The 13567-nt window shown below is 38.0% G+C and overlaps 1 protein-coding gene across 1 annotated transcript in view; it reads right to left on the bottom strand.

Moving 5' to 3' along the window:
* tmcc1a (transmembrane and coiled-coil domain family 1a) overlaps positions 1-1263 on the bottom strand; it is a 46741-nt gene extending 45478 nt beyond the window's left edge. The window contains exon 1 of the mRNA XM_035657341.1: positions 1190-1263. The gene's annotated coding sequence lies outside the window, so the exon portion shown is untranslated. The remainder of the gene's footprint in view (positions 1-1189) is intronic.
* Between the last annotated feature and the right edge of the window lie 12304 nt (positions 1264-13567).

Raw genomic sequence — 13567 nt, 5'->3', positions numbered from 1 at the left:
TAGCAATTTAACAGCTTTGCACCAGAGAACACACACACACACACACACACACACACACATGCACACACATATACACACACATATATTATACATCTATATATATACACACACTCCCTGGATCCCACCCGGTCACAGATAGAGGACTTGATAGAAAGAGACAGCAATAGATTGTTCTCAACTCTCACTATGGTTAGTAGGTGTGTCCTATTTGTATGTCTGTGTGCCTGTGTGTGTGTGTGAGAGTGCGTATGTCTCTGTCTGTATCCCAGACACTGATAATAGGTTGCAGGAAAAAATGCTCCTCTGTGGAAGAATACTAGGGATCCGATTTAATGAGGCTGCGGATGTCCATCCTTACCAGGCCATGAAATGTCTTCGGCCCATCAAATTGCATTAGCCAGTTGAGACTAAAATAAACCCTTCTGGGGGTTTATTAAAACTTGTGTAGGTTGCAAGCAACTAGCAGGGCCCTGGCTAATATCATAAGCCACTGAGACACATCAATATGACAGCATCGTAGTAAAATAAACACCTAACGTTACTCACAACTTTACAACTTAAGCAAGAGGATCATGTGAGTACAAATACCAAATGCCACGAATTATATTTGCTGTTTATTTCCTACTATATAGGCGGTGAGGCAAGACCTGTTGTACACGACTTATGTCCCACAACATTTTTTATTTTGTTATTGAAGTAGTACAGCAAAACGTCCGCGTATGAATGTTAAGCTGACACCACAGGAGATGAGATATATAGCGAGAGTTACGAAAGACACGTCCAAAGAAATTCCCCGTTGAGTAACATATACCGTACTTTACGCTACTTTAAAGTAACAACAGGCGAGTCTGCGTCTATGTTGTGACATTAGGTGAAGCAATGCGTGTAAAGCCTATAAAGTCGCTGACATTTCGACGTTAGTTCAGTGGCCCGTCAGTGTTGTCAGTGAGCAGCAGCAGTGTGTTATCGGACTCAGGGTTGACAGTCCCGTTAGTGTGTCATTGTACAGAGCTGCTAATACGATGACAATATATATCTAACATCTCTTTAACAGCTTTCCCCTCGCGGCACAGAGCCACACGTTACACACGCGCACACACCGACGGCAAAACAACCACGCGCACACAAAAAAAAAACAAACCAAAAAAAAAACAAACAAAACAAACTACAAATATAATTTCACACTTACAAGGGTGAGAGCAAACTGTTGGAGCTGACACAGACGTTCAACGAGCGGCACCCCTCCTCCGAGTGGCGTCCGCCCCGCGGTCCTCCGCCCCGCCCCGCCGTGACGTCATGACGCACGACGCATGGTTGAAAAGGAAGGAGCCAAAGATTGTGTTGTGATAAGAAGCCTCACTCGCAGACAGACCTGGTTAAAAATAAAGTGACTACTCGACACATGCGTGCGTGTTTTTTACCCTTTACCCTGCGCGCCGAATTAAAGTCTGTGCATAATTTCGTTCAAAAAATGTTGGGGACTTTTTGTTTTGTTTTGTTTTTTCAAAAAAGAAAGAAAGAAAAAAGCTAGAAAAAGAAAGAGATTGAGGTCAGGAAACATATTCGGATGACGTTAAAGGATAACTTTACGGTTTTTCTACCTATATCGCTCCAATAACAGCTGAAACTATTTGTTTTTTTAACCATTATTATATATAAACCAACCCATTAATCAATTAGTCAGAAAATATACTTGCTAAATTAATCAATTAGAAAAACAACTGTTAGTTCCATCCAACTGTTCATGTGGGACAATCTTTTAAAACTAGAACAAATCTTATTTTCAAGGAAGCTTATAAACTTAGATTAAGACACATAGTACAATCAGCCAAAGTGTCATGTGTGGCACCAACAATGATGAAAAACGATTTTCTTAGTTGAAATAAACACACCTTTGTGCATTTTGGCTAAATGCAAGCACTCGATGCAAAACAAGACGGTCCACAAGATTTAATTAAAAAGGTAAGTAAAAGCTTTCAGAAGAGAAACAAATAACAAAACTAATGATAACCAAATTGACTGCTGAACACAAACATGCCTGTCAATGTGTGATTGATTTTCCACAAACTACATAAAATATCCACTTATATTCTTTCTATAATTTTCATATAGGGCACTCAGTTTTAAGCTCTATTACCAAAGCCTATTAAACAACTTCATGCCCTACAAAGTAACTATAATTCACATGTATTGTGGTTGATTATATATGACAGAGTATTGCTCTAGTAGTGAACTAGTAACAGCAAAGTGGCTTAATGAAGGCTGACTGGGAAAGTGTGAATGGGGAGAGATTAATAAATTATGCTCTTGCAACAACGGATTCCCTTGATCCTGACTCTTCACTCCTAACTGATCCATGGTCCAGTGGTGGTCCTCAGTGGTCAGCAGTAAGTATGACAGGGGATCTCAACTGACTTTACAGGGCTTGACTGAAAAGGTGTGGTGAGGCAGAAAGACAGAGAGGATATTGTAAGAAATGACACAAAGGATGTGCCCTTTAATTATTACCTGCAAAGACCACTCTAATCCATCTAAACAGGGTTATTTATACAGAATGAATGAAAGTGTCCTTTTACACTGTATGCAAACAGACTGAACCTTAAGACCTAACAATAATATGTCATATTCCAGAGCACTAGTGATTCCACATCAAACTTATTTTAGCACGACTTCCGTCCTTTTCATCTGCTCGGAGGTTAGCACGGTGTATTGGAAGAAGTGTTTCATTTCTGGATAATAAGTGCAAGGTCTCGTTCTCATAGCCTTGGTAGCTATGGCAACATAAAATGTATCTCCTATATCAATGCTGGGAATCATTCTTTTAATCTTTGCTTGTTATTTCAGGCTTTATGGGTGTTTTAAACATAAACCAACAAAAAGCTGACTGAATGAAGCACTACACACAATGAATAAAAGCCAACAGCTTGCCACACATGTATTTTCTGTCTAAGATGCAGTGGTTTCACTGCCACATTTGTCAGCTGTATAGTCATAAGGGAAGCTATAATCGAGGACCAATATACAATGTGAAGAACATTTGGAGTTGATGTTAAATCAAGTGTTTTAACATCTATCTCTATCTATCTCTCATTATACATATTGTATATAATTTGTCATGATTGATGTTAACTTGTTTATATTTGGAGACATTAGAGAAAGTATGCCCTTTTATTCCATATCCCATTCATACTAAATTAATGGGAACCAACAGATCTTCATGACATTTTTAATTTCTACAGGACACATCTATTAATTGAGTACAATGTAATGTGATGACATTTGTTACTGTACTTGTGATCTATTTTTTCTCCACTAGATGGCCACATTGACAAAGATCAGAGCAGCTGTGCATCTTGATAGTGGTCTGTCTCAGAACATTTCTGTCCGCTCTTTTACACAGAATTTAAACTTCAATGTGATTCTGTACTTGAACTGTATAGTCTTGACTTACGTGTCTGTCCCGTTCATAAATTCTGTGTGGCAGCTGAACTGGAGACTCATTGGGCTCGTGGTGGGGTTTTTAGAAAAGGCACATGTAAGGGGAACAAGAAGATGCATGGGTCTTAAAGGGAATAATAGTATGTAAGTGTGTGTGGATGGGTGTAGATTGTTCTTCCTCACCTTACTGTCTTTTCTATTTGGGTGTTTTATATTCCTGTATTAAATTTATTTTGTTCCGCTTAATGTTTGAGTTGTTGTACGTCAACACCAACGGTGAAAAACAAATGTATAATTTATGGTGATGTTTGCCTGTTCCTTCATCAAAAATAAATTTTGGTTGAAGTCAAGTCAAATCAAATTTTAATCACAATTTGCCTCAGGGGGCATTGCAATCTCTACAATATTCAGCACCCTGTGTCCTTCGACTCTTGATTCTGTTAAGGGCAAGGTCCCCCCCAAAAAAACACTTTTAATGGTGGAAAAATTTGAGAGGAGGAAGAGCCACAGAGGAGGGATCATTCTCCCAGGGCAGACATGCATTAAATGTCAAGTGTACAGAACAAACCAACAAAATCACATTATATAAAAATTTTGATATATGATGATTATAACATTTTTGTGTAGAATGTGCAATCCAGAACTGAGACTCTGAAGATCATGTTTTTTTTTTAACTTGAGTTTTAAACTATGTTTTGTTTTTATGTGTTGTTACACTGTTGTAATAATCCAAATTCCACAAATCATTCTGCACACTATATATAGCCAGTTTAACCTACTTCCCAGTATCTTACGTTCATGCCTGATGGTGAACAACTGGCAGTGTTATTGGTATGCTCAAAATCACTAAGCATTACAAGAGCATATTAGTGGCTCAAAATCAATGAGAGAAAAAAATAGAGCTTTGATTTTGTTTTTTCACTTTCATTCATTTTGTTGTCAAGCTGAATCACACATTCAATTTGAAGAAAAACAAATACAACTCGTAGCAATTATTCTGCACAAAACAATATTGACCACCAATTGATTAGTCTGCTCTGTGTTTCACAGAATCTATACAATGTTTTCAGATTGATTCATAATGATAAAAAAAACAGCTTAAAAATTTAGGAAAGGAGAGAGTGTGAGTCACTGAATGTCAGTAGGCTACTTTGTGTTTAGTGTTAATTAGATAGCATGCTAACAAGTTAAGAACACGATAAACATGATACCTGCTAAATTAGATTGTGTGCATTGTCGTTATGAGTATATTAACATGCTGATGTGAGCGCTGTGCCTACATGCACGCTTGAAAGGCCACTAGCATGGATGTAGATTCTTGTTGTAGTCTTGTTGGAGTATCCCATAAGTGTTTGCATATGTGAACATCATAATCTAGTTACATAAACCCAAAAAAAGCCATTATACTGGTATTATTGGAACTAGTAAACTGCTGCACCTGATCCATGTTTCTGATCACAGTTTACTATTTATGATTAGACTGAGAATTAAGAACAAACATTATCTTGGTAAACAATAACATTTTAGTTTAATTGCTTAAAGTGGAGGATACATTGTGAAACTTTTATTTTGTTTTACTGCTGGTAATGTAGAGAAGTCAAATATGCAAGAAGTAAAAAAGTTGCGTTATTGGGTAAAAAACAACAACAGATAACACATATTTACACTGTTTATTCCCCCTACATCCCTCCTGGTACCTCCTTATTGAGTCCTGTCCTGACCCCAGTGTCCCTTTTCTGTTTGTTGCCCCTGTCCTGCAACAAGTTGTCTTGCCATCTTTGGAGAGAGCGAGTAAAAATAGTTTAATCTAATTTCTCATTAGGTCTTCAGAGATTGTATCCGACCCTGCAAATTATTATTGCCATGCTGTAAATTGCTTTAATTTATAAATTAAAATGTTCAATCATAATGATTAGGGAATTAAATTAGACCTATGAGAAGTATGACTCACCAGAGGAACTGTGAGTGAAAATGAAATGAGTCTAGTTCCATGAAGAGACAGATGGGCAGAGTTTCCAGTATATATGTGTCACTCTGCTATAAAAGCTCTTAATGATTGTGCCAGAGTTGTTCACACAACAGGAAGTGCAGTACTAAGCAGCAAAGCAAGTTCAGATGAAAAACATCCCCTAGAACAGAAAAAAAACTCACATTTTTCTCTCAACAATGTCCTCACGGAGTAAGCTGCCAACAAGTGCCGTAGATGGGTGTAATGACGTTTTGTTTTTCACATGATCTAATCTGAACTGTTCTCCCATTAGCCAAAGAACTCAAACAAAGCTTACACAAGTGTCACACAGACAAACAAAAACATGCTTAAATAAAACTTACACTACACAAAATACACACACCACAGCCTGGCTGTTCTCCCTGCTCCCTCAGTAGAGCAAAGGATAATGGGAAAGATTAGTGTGAGCGGCTGATGCCTGGCGACCCTCTATCTGAGAGCATGGCAAGCGAGGATGCTGGCTCTCAGTGGCCCTTGGCAATTAGAGCATCCACTCTAGCACACCGGGCCTAATGAAGAGTCCGGAGCATGGGAGTGGAGGCGGGCAGGCAGGGATCGATCCCCAGCCTGGTGAGGGCACAGCTGGGGGCTCGACATGGGAAAGCCTGGGGACTGAGGGACAACATCTTCTTCTTCTATCATACATAGGTCGCCCTCAGGGAGATATGGCTCCATCTTTGTCTGTGTTCCACCTTTTTTTACCTTTCAACATCATTATACTCACTCCTTTTCACATGTTGTAAATTGTTCTCCCTCCGGATCTCTAAACTTCTGTTGCTGACGTGCATCAAAAGTGCAAAGCTGGAGTTGAATGCCGGTGTGTCTCTTGAGCCTCCAGCTTTCTTATGTCAAACTAAGCTTCAGGGAAATTGAGTCTTTCAAGCCTTGTGTTTTTTTTAGAATAATCCTGTCAGAGCAGTAATTGTTCATCTAGAGTGGAATCTCCTCTCAGTGTTAAATTTCATTAGCTCTATTCTATGAATGGCAGGTTGTCCATAACCTCAAGTTTCAGTTTTATGCATATACTGTAGGTACAGCAGAGACTCTAGTATCTGGAGTGAACCTTAAAAGATAAAGCTGGTGTTACTTTAACTTTTTATTATGAGTTGCCATTGAATTTGGTTACAGCTATTGTCCCAAGAGGATGAAGCCTGTGTTTGGTTCTGAGTGAAATGTCTCTTGCCATGATATTTGGTACAGATATTTATGGTCTCCTGAGGATGAATTAAATGACTTTATAGATCCTCAAACTCTAACTCTTGTGCCACCCGCATTCGGTGACATACAGTATCATCTAAACCATGGATTGGTATAAAAGTTTGTAAAAACATTCATGGTATCCAGATGATAAATCCTAATGACTTTGGCAACCGGCCTCTAGTGCCATCAACAGATTGACATTTTTGGTTCACACTGAAATATCTCGAAAACTATTACCATGAAATTTGATACAGACATTCAGTGTTATAAATTTGGTTTAGCACCATCATTAGATCAGAATTTTTATTTGTCCTGTACTTACTTACTATGCCCAAATACCTGCAAAACTAAAGTAGACTTCCCATCAGCCTCAGCACTTTATGTCACTTTGTGTGGTGTACTAATTAGCAAATGTTTGCCTGCATGGCTGCAGACCCCCAGTCTGTCTTTTTTCTAACAATCAAACAATCAAAAACTGCAATAAATGTATCCTAACAGGTTTTATAGCCATCTCGCTGGCATCAGGCTGCATAGTTTATGGCTCCATGCCACTCCAGTGTCATTCACAAACATATTAAAAAGCTACACTGTTGCTTTGGGTGTCATATTCCTTCATTAAAATAAATAGGACTGGTGCAGTTAAAAAATAAATGACTATGCAACTCAATTTTCACTTAATAAACTGAAGTGTATAAAGGGCCCATTTTAATAGTAATTCCAATATGTATGGTTTTTTGTATTTTAACAGTCTTTGATAAAGTTATATAAAAATACCTGTTACTAGCATAACTCATTTTTGGTTTTGTTGTTTTAATGAGATTTGTTGATAATAACAAAAAGTTAAAATAACACCAGCCTTACTGGCACTTTGAAATCAGAACTTCCAAACCAACAAATTACAGCATTTCAGCACAATTTTCACTTTTTGTAAGAAATAAACACATACTCAATATTTATTCTGACCATGCCCACTGCCACTCAGTCTTTGATAAGGTCAGGACCCCCTGCCGCCTCCTCAGTGTTTCTGCATCTCCACGGTGATCAGCATGCTAATAGGGCTAATTGCCATTTCTAGTTTTAGATTAGCATTCAGAGGGAAGGGCTAGCCAGCAGGATAGACAGCTGTTATGGCTAATGCTAACAGTAAAATTTAGATGTTCCAAATACTTCTGTTAGATGCCATCATGCTACAACATGGACTACAGGAGTTCATAATGGCCATTGCTAGACTCATTTCACTAGCTATTCAATGCTGGGGCTTGAGTATTGCCAAAAATGACCTCTGTGAATACCTGTCCACCACATTTGATTTGTCTCTTCTTGATAAAAACATGGCAGACTCCATTGAAGGCAACCCCTGGCAAAAGCTCAATGTAAGGGAGAATAACCAACACAACAATTGTTGTAAGGTTAATGAAAACATACATATGAATATTTTATTCCATTTATTCCCATATATCCTTTTTAATGTTACACACTGGACCTTTGTTTACATCCCCTTCGGAATGAATTGTAATAACTTTAGTGACCTCATCATTTTTCATCTAGTAGTACCATCATCCGGTCGAACTTTCAATTTATAAAATATTTATTTTTTTGACCAATACTTGCAAAATTGATTAGACTCCCATCAGCCTTAGTTGTACTATGTGTTTAGTTCCAGCAGCATGTTAGTATGCTAATGCAATAAACTAAGATGACTAAATTACCTGTTAAACATCAGCATGTTAGCATTGTCATTGTGAGCATGTTAGCATGTAGTTTTTAAAGCACTGCTGTGCCTATAAGTACAGTCTCACATACTGTGGGGTGTTCTAGCACACTAACACAGTATATTAAATAACATAACAATTAACATTACATTACTTATATACCTGTTAGCCGGTAATCACAAGGAGCCAGCATGATCATGTGACTTTGTATACCCAACTGCCTTGTCACTCTCTGCTTGCCTTGCCTATCTTTATATAATATGTCTGCATTTCTTTTAAAGCTTTGGATAAAAAGTTTTCAGCACAAAACTTAAAATTGAATTGATATGAACAAAGCCAACTTAGATAGAAAATGAATTTTCTGCAGCGTATTTTAGAGAGGCATCTGAGGCATCAGGAGCTTGTCTAACTGGTCAATTTCAATACGAGGTCTGACTAAATAAAGCTAAATATTCTCAGGCTAGATGAAAAGTCATTGATAGTTATGGAACTGAAGAGAAGAGCCTGGTGAGATATTTAGAGAAATGCTATGAAGATTAGACCTAATTGCTTTTCTTTGAACCTGATTTACAGCCACGGGCTCGTATGGTGTCCTCATCATCAGGGAATAGTGGTGGGCTGTGAGACAAATACTTCATGATACAGCGTGAGTCATGGTATGAGTTATATCATACCTCAAGTTAGACAAGAGGGAGTTTCATTAATGAAACCCCTATAGTCCCCGAGGAACCTTTGCCTGCATGAGATAGACAAGAAAGACTCACCAAAACAGTCACTTTCAACCAAGGCTAAGGTATGAACTTACTGTACAAGATCCAATGGTGTCCCTTTAAAAATCACTGAAAAATATGTTAGCATTGGTTTCCACTGTGGATGACAGCATATGTTCATTTGTGCCTTTTGTATGACAAAAACATGTTCATTGTTGTTAGTGTCACGTAGCTACTGGCCGAATAGTTTTAATTGGTTTTGAACCCCTGAGTGAAAAGCAAGTACAAGAGTTGCTGGTGTGTCGTTACAATGAGCAGCAGCATGCCTTATTGATCTGAGATAAGGTAATGAGAGAGATTGTGGGAGAACACAAGTGAGCCACATGGCATCAGGCTAATATAATGAACTTTTGTGTTGATGCAAATGGACGATTCAAAGCTGAGTTGAGTCCTAATTGTTTGCAGGGCACGTCACTACATCAGATTAAGTACTACATTCCACTTGTTTGGATTATTTAATCAATGGAGAGAACTAAATAACTGAACAGAAAAAAATCAACAGACAGATGAATGGATGAAAATAAGATTACATCCGTTTGTTATCTGTCTTCTCACTTTGTACAGGTGCAGAGAAAAGAATTTGGATTAAAAGTCAAGAGATATTCTTGCTGAGAAGGGGGGGGTAAAAATGTAAAAGATTAATGAAGGATGAACATCTTAAACTGTGATTGGCCTTCATTGTTTTAATGAAGGTTGAGGGTTGGTAGAAACAGCTTAAACTGAAACTTCACTCCTCGTGTCTCACCTAATCTGAAAACAAACACAAGCACACTGTGAGCTCCTCATTACCAGATATCAAACCACAGATCAGCCTGGGATTAACCACCAAACTGGGGGAACTTCCCTTAACTGTGTGGGTGTAATCTGAAAGGTTCAAGGATTTAGTAGAATATTGATTTCCTGGGATCCAAATAGGCAGATTGCAGAAAGCTGTGTTTAATACTCTTTGGAAATAGGTGAGGTCCTGGAATATCCTGAATTGACGTGAAGCAAAGAGGAAATGAAAGACACCCTTCAAGTAAGCTAACATTAAAAGCTGTTTCAACTGGGTAAAATGTAAAGTTTCCACCTTTTAGTGCATTTTTTAAGGTTAATTACAAATTGTCTAAAATCAATAATTGAAGAGGATCACCAGCATATTAACTAACCAAACACCACTGACGTCTGTATTTGATGGTATTTTTCTATTTTTTTTTTTTTTTTCTGGGATCGCGAAAATGCTGCAAGTGTGTGGGAGAAACTACAGTGGTCGTGAAACTCGCAGAAACGTGAAAAGCCCTATCAACAGCCAGTGTTTGGTTTGTAGAAACACGGAGATTCAACATGGCGGCCTCCATGGAAGGCGACCCTTGGTGTGTGTAGATAAAAACAGCTCATTCTAATGTAACGGAAACACAACGATTCCTATATAAATGTGATTATACGGTAATGAAAATGTAGTTACATATTATATTCCATTTCTCTCAATAGATCCTTCTAAATGTTTCACACTGGACCTTTAAAAAATATAGCTAATGGACATGAGAGAGGTATCAATCCTCTCATCAGAAATCATAAACACACAAACCACCCAGAAGTTGTCATCTTTTACTTCTTCAGTTATAGCTTTGTTATTTTTCACTGATCTGATGATGATGATGAAATGTAAAGACACAGAGGAAATGAGCAGGAAGGAGGATCATACCTGCTCTGTGTCCCCTTTACAGTTTTCTGTGATTGCTCAGGCTTACTAACCTAATGCGCTTCAGTCTGTGCCAGTGACATACTGAGATTTCCCGCTCTCTTTATGTCGTGCTAATAGGACATGCCACTTTGGGTTTCAGCCATATTCTGTCTTATTAAAGACAAAAATCTCAGCTAAAGTCTTGCAAGTCCCTTTTAGGACATAATGGCAAGAGCAATTAAAAGCCACATTCGCAGTCTGTCGAAGGAGAAGGCCTTACAGACAGTGTCTTAACACCTTTATTCTAATATTCACCATCACTACAACACTGGTACTACCAATACTAATACTACTACTACTACAGCTATACTTAAAGCTGAGTGCATGAATAAAAATATGATGCAAATTTGTCATCGAAGTATTATAAAAGTAAAAGTATGTACACTCATTATAAAAAGAGATTATTATAAGTGACAGCTGGTGCTTGGCTGTAGATTGTGCATGTCTGTTCCCTCTCAGTCTCAATGTAAAAGGGTTAACAAGAGGTGAATATATTCTCCAAGAATCTAATTTGTCCTGATTCATTCAGAAGCAAAATTTCTCACAACAGATGGAAGAACTCACTGACTTTGTATTTATATGCAGATCTTAATAAATTCAGAGTCTCCAAAACTGAGCATTTCTTCTACACACACACACAAGGACACAACAACAAATACATGTATGTGTTTGTAGACAGACAGACAGACACACACACGCACGCACACAAACGATTGCTAACACAAACATGACAGCTCTGACCTTCCCAGTGACAGCAACCTAGCACCTGCTCCATTCAGTGCCTTATTACTTGGTCATTAAAGGGGAAGAGAGTAGGCAGCTCCACCAGTCAGCAATTGTGCGCTTGCATGTTTGTGCTTTGTCTGTTGTGGTGTGTGTGATTCTATGGTTAATGGCAGATCTATAGCTCCTTTCTACCATACACACCTCACAGCCTTGGGTCTAGTTGTAAAGTTGGCTGATAAACAGCACTCCCAGAGGCAAATTCAACAAATGATATCATTTATGTGACATCTGGCTACACAGAGACCACAGTGGCTGTCGTAGCTAAAGCTATCTGATGCAGGTGGTTATCAGTTCGCTCTTGTCATCCAGGATTAATCTAAAAGAGGATAGGTTTGCATCAAGAAGACAGTAAGGGGCACATTTTACACAAACTCAATTCAAAGTGTCTTGGAATGAAGCACAAAGTTTGAGCTGTTACTGTCCCTTGTGAGATGACTCCAGGAGTAGAGGAACATCAATCTGGATACATCCATCACTGCAGTGCGGAATTGGCATTCTGCCTATAGGGCTCCACCTGTCTCCCTTTCTTAGCTTGGCCACGTCTTTAAAATGTGGGTGGATGTTGAATTAAAGAGTTGTTTCCTCTACGAACTACCTTTCTCATTAGGCCACGAGTGTATTTGGCATAAAATACCCAAAATGATTATTATTATTACCACTGATTTATTTATTTATCTATCATATTTTTGTTCAAGTGGGCATATGCTATTTTGTCAAACACATTTTCTGCCATGCTTGCAGCATCATCTCACAATGTCGGCCTATTGGTTAGTTATTCTACCGCAAAAGACTGAAATGCCTCAACAACTCTTAGATGGATTGACATTAACTTTTTAACAGTCATCCATGATCCATACTTTGGTGATCCCACTGACTTTTCATCAAGTGCTAACAGCAGGTTGACATTTGTCATTTTTATTAAATATCTCAAAAACCATTTGATGGATTGCCATGACATTTACAAACATTCATGTTGAATTGAAATCACCTGGCTGATCTCCTAACTTTTTATCTAGCACCATCATCAGGTCAAAATTACAATTTGTAAAATATTTTGGTTTACAACCGCGAAACTAATGACACTGCCATCAGCTTCAGCTTTGTGTTTTACACTAATTTTTAAATATTAGCATGCTAACACGCCAAACTAACATGGTGAACATGGTAAACATTATACCTGCATGTTAGCATTGTCATTGTGAGCATGTTAGAATGCTGATGTCAGCATTTAGACAGAGCTGCTAGCAAGTGTAGACTCTTTACTCGTTTTGTAATGCAATTATTTTATGTAATTCACTCTTGTTGTTGCACATGTGTTGCATTAGTATAAATTAGATTCATGTAATCAAAGGTGTTCTGGTGGTCTTTGTTGCATTTAATCACCCATCTTTCTCTTCCTTTTCTGTCAGCTGTATATTATTCAGTAAAGTAATAAATACAAAAAAAAGTTGTCCTCTGAAGATGTTCGGCAGTGATGAATAAAACATAGCTAGCTGTAGGTACATGCATATAAAGTGAAATGAGTTAGGCCAGTGGGACTATTTAAGTGTTGGTATTCAACTTTGTTTAGACATTAAGACAAAAAAAACATTTCATGAGTAAATAAAATAAGGATATACACATCCCATCGTTTTTTTTTCTTCCAAATCAGCAGTTAGATAAGTTCATTAACGTGCATGTTTGAGATGTTCCTTTGACACAATTGACTATTATGATAACATATTTTGGAGGTAGTTGTAGTAAATACAGTTCAGGTAATTGGAATCAGTAAATTGGAGTCTGTCTTTTCCTCTCCCTGTCTCACACAAACACACACATACACACACAATGCTGCGCAACAAAATAAGCAATCTTGTTATCATTTGCCTGTTCTATTCATTTATTCATGAATTGGCTCCTTAAGGGAGCTGGGGGACGACCATCGGCACAG

The sequence above is a fragment of the Morone saxatilis genome, unplaced genomic scaffold (genome assembly GCF_004916995.1).
Source record: "Morone saxatilis isolate NCDOM2014 unplaced genomic scaffold, NCSU_SB_2.0 Contig15, whole genome shotgun sequence".
NCBI classification, from domain to species: Eukaryota; Metazoa; Chordata; class Actinopteri; family Moronidae; genus Morone; species Morone saxatilis.
Note: the sequence above shows the minus strand (reverse complement) of the source record. Positions and strands in the feature narration are given on the sequence as shown.